We start from the raw sequence: 8,642 nt of genomic DNA, 5'->3' as shown, positions 1-8,642 counted from the left end.
GTGGGGTATTTGGCCTTCTGCATGACAATTCTGCAAATATGAGCTACTGTATGAGAGCTGCAATGATGATTGTGTAAAGCCAGCCTGTTGGCTGGTATTTGAACTATGTGCGGTAGCCTACTCAGAGTTTTGCTGTGATGTTATGCAAAAAAACAAAAACATGAATCCATCTATCGCTCCCTCGCTTGCTGCGTGGGACTACAGCTTGTGGGAGGGCGTTCTTGTGCGTACTATGAAATATAATCCTGCCTACAGTTCCGTTATGTTTTACAGTGGACATGTGTGGTTGTCTGAACTGAAAAGGTAAAACCTTCTGTTTATGCCACATTTGCCTGAACTTCCAATGCCCTTTGTATCGTGCACTAAGCACTTCACTCTGCACGGCTTTCTTACCCTCAAAACAGCCTTGACGAGCCTAAAAGTTTGTCTCCTCCGTAGGAAATAATATGTCCACACTACGCTACACTTTTAGATATTATGATGTACGAGATAAACGAGAGAACATCTCGTACCTAAACGAGAAACTTGGCCAACATTGCCCGCTTAAGGCTTGTTTTTTTCACCTTGGTTCTCAAGGCTTCCGTACATTCCTCTGTGTTTGCACTCAGAGCAGGTGCAGGCTGGACGGAGAGAGAGAGAGAGAGAGAGAGAGAGAGAAAGAGAGAGAGAGAGAGAGAGCATGGCAAGCAGCTAAATATTTCTTCTCCTGCCACAATATGAGGTAAAATAAATAGAGAATTGTCATTATTATTCTTTTTTGTGTGTGTGTGTGTGTGTGTGTGTGTGTTTTTTATATTATTGTTTCAACATACCCTTTGAGGGACATATTAATTAGTATTTTTTAGTATAATATTAGTAGTTTATTATCTGACAGCAATTATACCATCATTATCCTGTTTACTTGTTTTATTATATCTATCTATATGTATTTACTCATTGTTGTTGTTTGTATGTATGTTTGCTATAATGCTTTGGCAACACAGATGTATTGATTCTGTCATGCCAATAAAACATATTGAAATTGAAAATTGATATTGAGAGAGAGAGCGAGAGAGCGAGAGAGAGAGAGACTGTGTGTGTATGTGTGTATGTTATTTTATATCTTAAGTTACATTCATTATAAAAACATCACAGAGCGTTAGATCATCTGTAAATCTGTGACCCTAGCCCTATAGGTTATTGTAGACCCTAAAACAAATTTCTAAAATATAGATCTCACGCGCAATATAAAAGAAATGCTTACATCAAAAAATTAACAAATTCAATTTTCTGCAGTAAAAAGAAGGACAAAAGACGAGGACAAACAGCTCTGTCGGCTGTTAAGAGCCGTCGGCGCTATTGGCAGCAGGTTTAGAGGCTAGGCCATCAAGGAAAAAAAAAAATACATTTCAGTAGAGTACAGTCGAATGCGGACTGATCGGATCAGCTCACAGTGTTACGGGTTCATTTTTACAGCCATGCACACTAACAATGCATTTCATATGGGACTTGTTTCTACAGTTTTGAGTTCCAACAAGAGACAGAAAACGAAAAACCTACAGTACACGCAGTGTCTTTCTATTGATCTTATACACAGTCATTATCAAACAACACAGACACAATTAACAGTAATCTGTTACTCTATCATTTACTTTTGAAATCCTGTGCACACACACACATACACACACACACACACACACACACACACACACGTAACTTTGGGTTCAACATTGGGGGTGTTAAGATCGTGTATTAAAGAAAGCGACAAAAACATTGAAGACGCGACAAAAACCTTACAAAAGGAACAAACTTTGGAAAAAAAAAATTACGCCTATGCACACACACACAGACACACACACACACGCACAACACACACACACTTACTTCTGGTAATTTGGGAATATTCAGTCCAGCTAAATAGGACAGTACCATGGTAATATACGGTCATATGTTCTATATCTTGGCATGCCACATATGTATATTTTCAGGAGATTACTCAGAAATGCCATCAGGGGTCATGTGAGTGGTACTATACGTGTTCTAGGGTTAGGGGGTCTACATTTTTATGAAAACAAAAGTTGGATGGAATTTGAACTTGTTTAACTAATGTACTGTATGTCCACATGTTTTCCACATCATAAACATAGGGTGCAGGGCTAGAACAGCCATCTTAATGGGACATTCGGAGTCTCAGTAATATCCCAAACTATTAGATTTAAAAAAAAACAAGCTATTGTCATTCATTCCAAGTTTTTTAATTATTGTAATTCCCATTAGGGTTGGATATGACTATTTTTGCCATAAGGTTTCGAATCATGCTTAATGATTCTATGACCATTTTGAGTTACTGTAACTAACTGTTAGCTGCGCCTTCTTTCAGCCTATACTTCTTTAAATGTGGGTGGATCTGTACCATGATGTTCCATTAGCTGCTAGCTGTTTGCACTGTAACCATGGATGTACAGACAACAACCACGGGATACAGAAGAAATCCCCAAGAACAGATAATATAATAGCATAATGTTTAAAGTGTTTTGCTTAAGAGTTTCAGTGCTTTGGTCCAAAGCAAAGTTTAGAGCTAAACACATTGGGCCTCATTCACCAATATCTACCTACGTTTTTTTTCTTGAATTTGTTCTTAAGAAAGTCCCTAGGAAAAGTCTACGTCTGATTCATGCCCTGTTCGCAGGTGTATTCTTAGAATGATGAATCCCAACGTCTTTGTGAATTGAAAGCCCGTGCGCACACTTAGAGAAATGTCAAAAAGACGCGGTGAAGACGTGGTGAGGGGCCTCGACTCCAAAAGAAAGAAAAACTCGAGTAATTCTGAAGTGGAGGTACTGCTGCCTTTTGAAAAACGAGACTTTAGCGTCAGCAGTGCGTGGAATGCAATTGCCATAGACGATTAACAGTCTATGGCAGGAATCAGCAACCTTAGGCACGGGTGCCACCATTGGCAACCAGTGGCTCAACCAGTGGCCACACTAGCAATAAGTGCGCAAGAGAGTTTTTCGGAAATGTTCAAATCCGCATGTCAAATGGCCTCTTTCACAGCCATTGGCAGGGGGAACAGCCAGTACGGTAGATTGATCGACTTTTTCCCCAATCAGCAGTCCGCGAAGACCCGCCCTACTCGGTCTATAATTGGCTAATACTCATTGTCTTTTTCACAGAATGTGACGCAAAGGGGGGAAAAAATAACACTGCCTGAACGGGCTCAGTAGATGACGGCAGGCTTAATGCTGATATGGCACACTAATTAACATGAACATTTTAAAATGGCACTTTATATTAAAAAGGTTGCGCCTGGTCTATGGCAACGACTCATGCAGTGAACGCTGTATCCAAGAATTCATACACAGTGGCAATTCAAAGTGTAAGTGTAGCGTGTATTTATTAAAACAAACGCACATACTATTACGTGTAAAATTATAAAGGAGACAGATATTACATTTTGAAATTAGAACGGACGAAAACGTTACGACTACTTATTTTGCGCTAACATGTCAGCTCTAAATTGTGCGTCGATCCTGTTCTCACCTAAGAACAAATCCCAAATAAGAAAACATTGGTGAATGCCAGAATCTTCGTGAAATCGGCATAAGTGGGGTTTAGGAACCAATTTGTTCTTAAGAACGTTTTGGTGAATGACGCTCCATTGGAACTATACCCTAAACCGAATTATGAAAAATGAACACCTGTCAGCAATCTGATGCTGATTTTTTTTTTTTCAGAAAAAAAAGCCACAGCTCCAAACGAGACTGACTCACGGCACGACAGAACCGGCTATTTAAAGACATCAAACGCAAAAAAAGGAAGACATTTAGAGGTATACCTACAGAGCGCTCTGTACAGTTTCTGCTCTCTCTCACAGCTGACACTCATGCCAACAAGCCGGCAGAGAGTCTGAGTTTACTGTATTTTTTCCTGCAGTCTAAACACCTCTCCGTTTCACAGGCAGCAGGTCCTCTCCTCGTTTCTGTTCTCATGATGGGAACGGGAGGAAGCAGGCAGGATTAGTCACATCACGGAGGTGGGAACAGAGAGGCTTAGAGGAGACGAGACGGCTCAGAGCGCCACAGACATGAAGGCAAAGCAAGTTCCAAAACCTGAGTGTCAATACAAGACTTTACCAACCGTGGCGGTTAGGTGGTCAGACATTAGTGTGACGTTCTTCTACAGCACAAATGTGTCAAACTCGAGGCCCGCGGGCTAAACCCGGGCCCCCTCGCACATTTTGATCCGGCTCGTATACTGTATTAGTCTACATCCACGACGTTCCACTTCCGGGATTGCTCCGTTTGCTTACCGAAATTCCTCAAGATTTCACTCTTGAGACTTTCTTCCTTTGTTTTGCCATTTTATCCCTCCTGTTGTCTTCGGGTCAAATTTGACCCATTTTCAAAACGTTTCTATATCCGAAATTTGGGTTTCTGTCAAACAATTTGTCAAAACAAATAACATGGATGGAAGAAAGCAGAAAGAATCGACAAAGACATCGGAAAACGTGACAAAAATGTCAAGAAGTGACACAAAAAAGCCGGGGAAAGCTTCAAAAACATTGGGGAAAAGTGACAAAAGTTTTAATTTTAAATTTTGACCCAGAAAAACAAAAAGTTGCATGGTCGACAGGAAGACAACACAAGGGTTAAACTCCGGTGGATTTCCTAGGACTATGGTTAACTGCTCCTCAGATCTCTGCAGGGTAAATCCAGACAGCTAGCTAGACTATCTGTCCAATCTGAGTTTTCTGTTGCACGACTAAAACAACTTTTGAACGTACACACGTTCCACCAAAACAAGTTCCTTCCCGAGGCTATTTTGCAGAGGCACCGTGGCTCTGTCCGGCGCTTAGCGCCACCCAAGACGATTGTGATTGGTTTAAAGAAATGCCAATAAACCAGAGCACGTTTTTCTCCCATCCCGGAATGCTGTGTGGACTCACCAGACCCTCCTCAGCAGCGCTGTGGAGGAAGGTCTGGCAATGCGACTACTCGAATATCAATTGAGGTTCACAATACATTTTGTTTTTAGTTGTGCGCCAAACCAAAATACAGGAAACTGTTTTCAAACTGCAATTGCAATAATATTACAGCACTGTCTGTGAATGTTACAGATTACAGGTATTTACTGGTGATACCAATGCATCTTGGGAAAATAAAGATACACCGCAGCCGGTATATTACTGTAAATTCAAATAATACAGTAAGAAACTGTATGTCCATTTAGAGTAAAATACTGTAACATTTAAAAACAGTATGCATGCTGTAAATAAATAAGTAGTTTACTGGCTAGGCTGCTGCCAGTATATTGCTGTAAATTTACGGGGAAAAGTTTTAGTGTACAATATCATGCAAATGCATTCATGAGAATGTGTTTAGGAGAAACTTTAGCTTTATTTGTTTTTCTATCTCATGTTGAAATCTTAAAGGTCCCATGACATGCTGCTTTTTGGATGCTTTCATATATAGTGGTCCCCTAATACTGTATCTGAAGTCTCTTTTATATAGGCCTTAGTGGTCCCCTAATACTGTATCTGAAGTCTCTTTTATATAGACCATAGTGGTCCCCTAATACTGTATCTGAAGTCTCTTTTATATAGACCTTAGTGGTCCCCTAATACTGTATCTGAAGTCTCTTTTATATAGACCTTAGTGGTCCCCTAATACTGTATCTGAAGTCTCTTTTATATAGACCTTAGTGGTCCCCTAATACTGTATCTGAAGTCTCTTTTATATAGACCTTAGTGGTCCCCTAATACTGTATCTGAAGTCTCTTTTATATAGACCACCTTAGTGGTCCCCTAATACTGCTATCTGAAGTCTCTTTTATATAGACCTTAGTGGTCCCCTAATACTGTATCTGAAGTCTCTTTTATATAGACCTTAGTGGTTCCCCTAATACTGTATCTGAAGTCTCTTTTATATAGACCTTAGTGGTCCCCTAATACTGTATCGGAAGTCTCTTTTATATAGACCTTAGTGGTCCCCTAATACTGTATCTGAAGTCTCTTTTTAAGACCTTAGTGTCTCTTTCCGAAATTCAGCCTTGATGCAGAATTACAGCCACTAGAGCCAGTCCCACAATGAGCTTTCCTTTGGATGTGCCATTTCTGTGTCTGTAGCTTTAGCTATTGAGGAGGAGAGAGGGGGGGCAAGGTGGAGGGGGGGGGTTTGGCCTTGACCAACTGCCACTTTGCTCGTTTGAAAGCCATGATGTCTCTCTCTCTCTCATGAGTGGGCCAAATTCTCTGGGCGGGCAAAGCAGAGAAAGGGGAGGTAACCTTGCTCCCTATGACCTCATAAGGAGAAGATTCCAGATCGGCCCATCTGAGCTTTCATTTTCTCAAAGGCAGAGCAGGATACCCAGGGCTCGGTTTACACCTATCACCATTTCTAGCCACTGGGGGACCATAGGCAGGCTGGGGGAATTCATATTGACGTTAAAAAAAACTCATAAAGTGAAATTTTCATGCCATGGGACCTTTAATTGATAAAGTCAGCAGTGACTCCAGCCATCGGATTAAAGTACCAGAATACCAGAGTATTACCACATGTTTGGTACTTGAATAAACATACCCAGTTACTTTCCAGGTCTGGAATTGATATTCTAAGGTTATATTTCTATTAAAAATAAACAACAAGTCCCCTATTGTTTGACACAGTGTGTCTTTTCGCCGCAGGAAACGTCTCATCCGTCCCAAACAGTCGAGAAAACAACATCAACCCTGGCAAACAAACCACGCTTCCTCCGTGCTTTTTTCTTTCTTTCTTTCTTTTAACACCTTTCCTCCTCTCTCCTGGTTTCCCTTCGTTTCTCCGTCCTCCCCCCGTCTGACTGATGTACTGTAGACACAGAGAGGTCGGAGGAAAGCGGGGGGGAGGAAGCGGGGGACAAAGCGAGACCGAGGCGGACTCCCGCCGAGCCAAAGAGGCGGCTGACACGCCGTACATTCAGCCATCATTAACCGGCCATTAATGAGGTCAGCGACAGAGGGGAACTCCCGTCCGCGTTAAAACACCTCAAAGTCAAAATCAGAAATAAGAAAATATATGTAATCGGCACTAGAGCTGCTATGACTAGATTATTTTCATAATCAGTTGTATTACAGGGACATGGCCACATCCTCTACCTGCTGCTTCGTGTCATCAACCCCATAATACGTTCAATTTACAGTTAAATCAAACTGGAGAAACTGCATTCAGAACTGCAATGATCACCTTAGAGCATCGTTCTTCAAAAGCGGGGTGGGGGGGTGGGGGGGGGTCCTCAGAGTAACTGCAGGGGGGGGCCGCCAAATTATTGTTTGATATTTATACTGAACAAAATTTTAAACGCAGACACTTGTTTTTGCCCCCATTTTTCATGAGCTGAACTCAAAGATCTAAGATCGTACTTAGAAGAGAGTGACTGGTTTTCGGACCCCCCCCCAATACAGTTAAACTGCACATTTTTAGAGTGGCCTTTTATTGTGGCCAGCCTAAGTGACACCTGTGCAATAACCACGCTGTCTAATCAGCATCTTGACATGCCACACCTGTGAGGTGGATGGATTATCTCGGCAAAGGAGAAGTGCTCACTGACACAGATTTAGACAGATCTGTGAACAATATTTGAGAGAAATAAGCCTTTTATAGAAAAAGTCTTAGATCTTTTGAGTTCAGCTCATGAAAAATGGGGGCAAAAACAAAAGTGTTGCGCTTAGAATTTTGTTGTGTGTATTTCAAAGTTTTTTTTAAAATTAGAATATGTCTGAAAATAGTCATTAAGATGAATATAAAAAATAAACACAGCTGTAACAATAATAAATATGTCTTCATGGTCAAAATGATGATTGTTGTCATATATAGTACAGCAACATTTAAAATATCTTCATAGCTGCATGCATGCGACTACATTATGGTGTGCTATAAACTATTTATTCAGTGTTTGTACACGGCTTATAAATGCTAAATGGTGGAACATTGATTTCTAAAAGAATGATTTCCTAAAAAAAAAAAATTTAAAAAAAGGAACCCGACAACAAAAAAGCCGCCAGCTGTTTGTGTCCAGCTCCGACAGCGGCATCCTCCCCACGCATTCACAGAACCTGGCAACGTGTGCAGCTTTGTCTTCTTCTACAACTCTACAACGTGCTTTTTTTAAAACCTGCTTAAAAAAAACAACCACCTCCATCCAGCAGCCGCGCCGATCCACTGCCACGCATAGATCCAGCCCAGTCACCGACAAATCAATCAATCAATCAATCAATCTATCTATCTATCTATCTATCAGTAAAAGGGAAACTAAGCACTTCAAACCAAAACTGTTCGGTGTCCCTTGTGTTGTCCTCCCAGGTGAAAACCTTTTTTAATTTATACATTTTTCTTTCTTGCTTTATTCATCGTTTTCTACGCTTTTCCCCCCAGCTACCGCCAGTATATACACACCCCTTAAACCGACTTATTACCACAAGTTTTACAGTCATTTTTTCAAAATTCATTTACGTGATTTGTATACCTAATTTTTTAGTTGAAAAGCAGAAATTATGAAATATTTTGACAATTAAGTTCAAATCCGAGGAAGACTTTTGTCAGAGTTTAGTCAGCACATGGCTTTTAAACCATTTCAATTATTATTTTTTTTTTTCAAATGCTGGAAAATATAATATATAACATCCGGAA

At 40.6% G+C, this 8,642-nt stretch overlaps 1 protein-coding gene across 8 annotated transcripts in view; it reads right to left on the bottom strand.

Moving 5' to 3' along the window:
- The window catches only part of LOC120544931 (transcription factor 4-like), a 403,968-nt gene that overhangs the window by 130,035 nt on the left and 265,291 nt on the right, over positions 1-8,642 (bottom strand). The gene's annotated exons all lie outside the window — the stretch shown is intronic.

This window comes from Perca fluviatilis, chromosome 17 (genome assembly GCF_010015445.1).
Source record: "Perca fluviatilis chromosome 17, GENO_Pfluv_1.0, whole genome shotgun sequence".
In the NCBI taxonomy this organism is placed as follows: Eukaryota; Metazoa; Chordata; class Actinopteri; order Perciformes; family Percidae; genus Perca; species Perca fluviatilis.
Note: the sequence above shows the minus strand (reverse complement) of the source record. Positions and strands in the feature narration are given on the sequence as shown.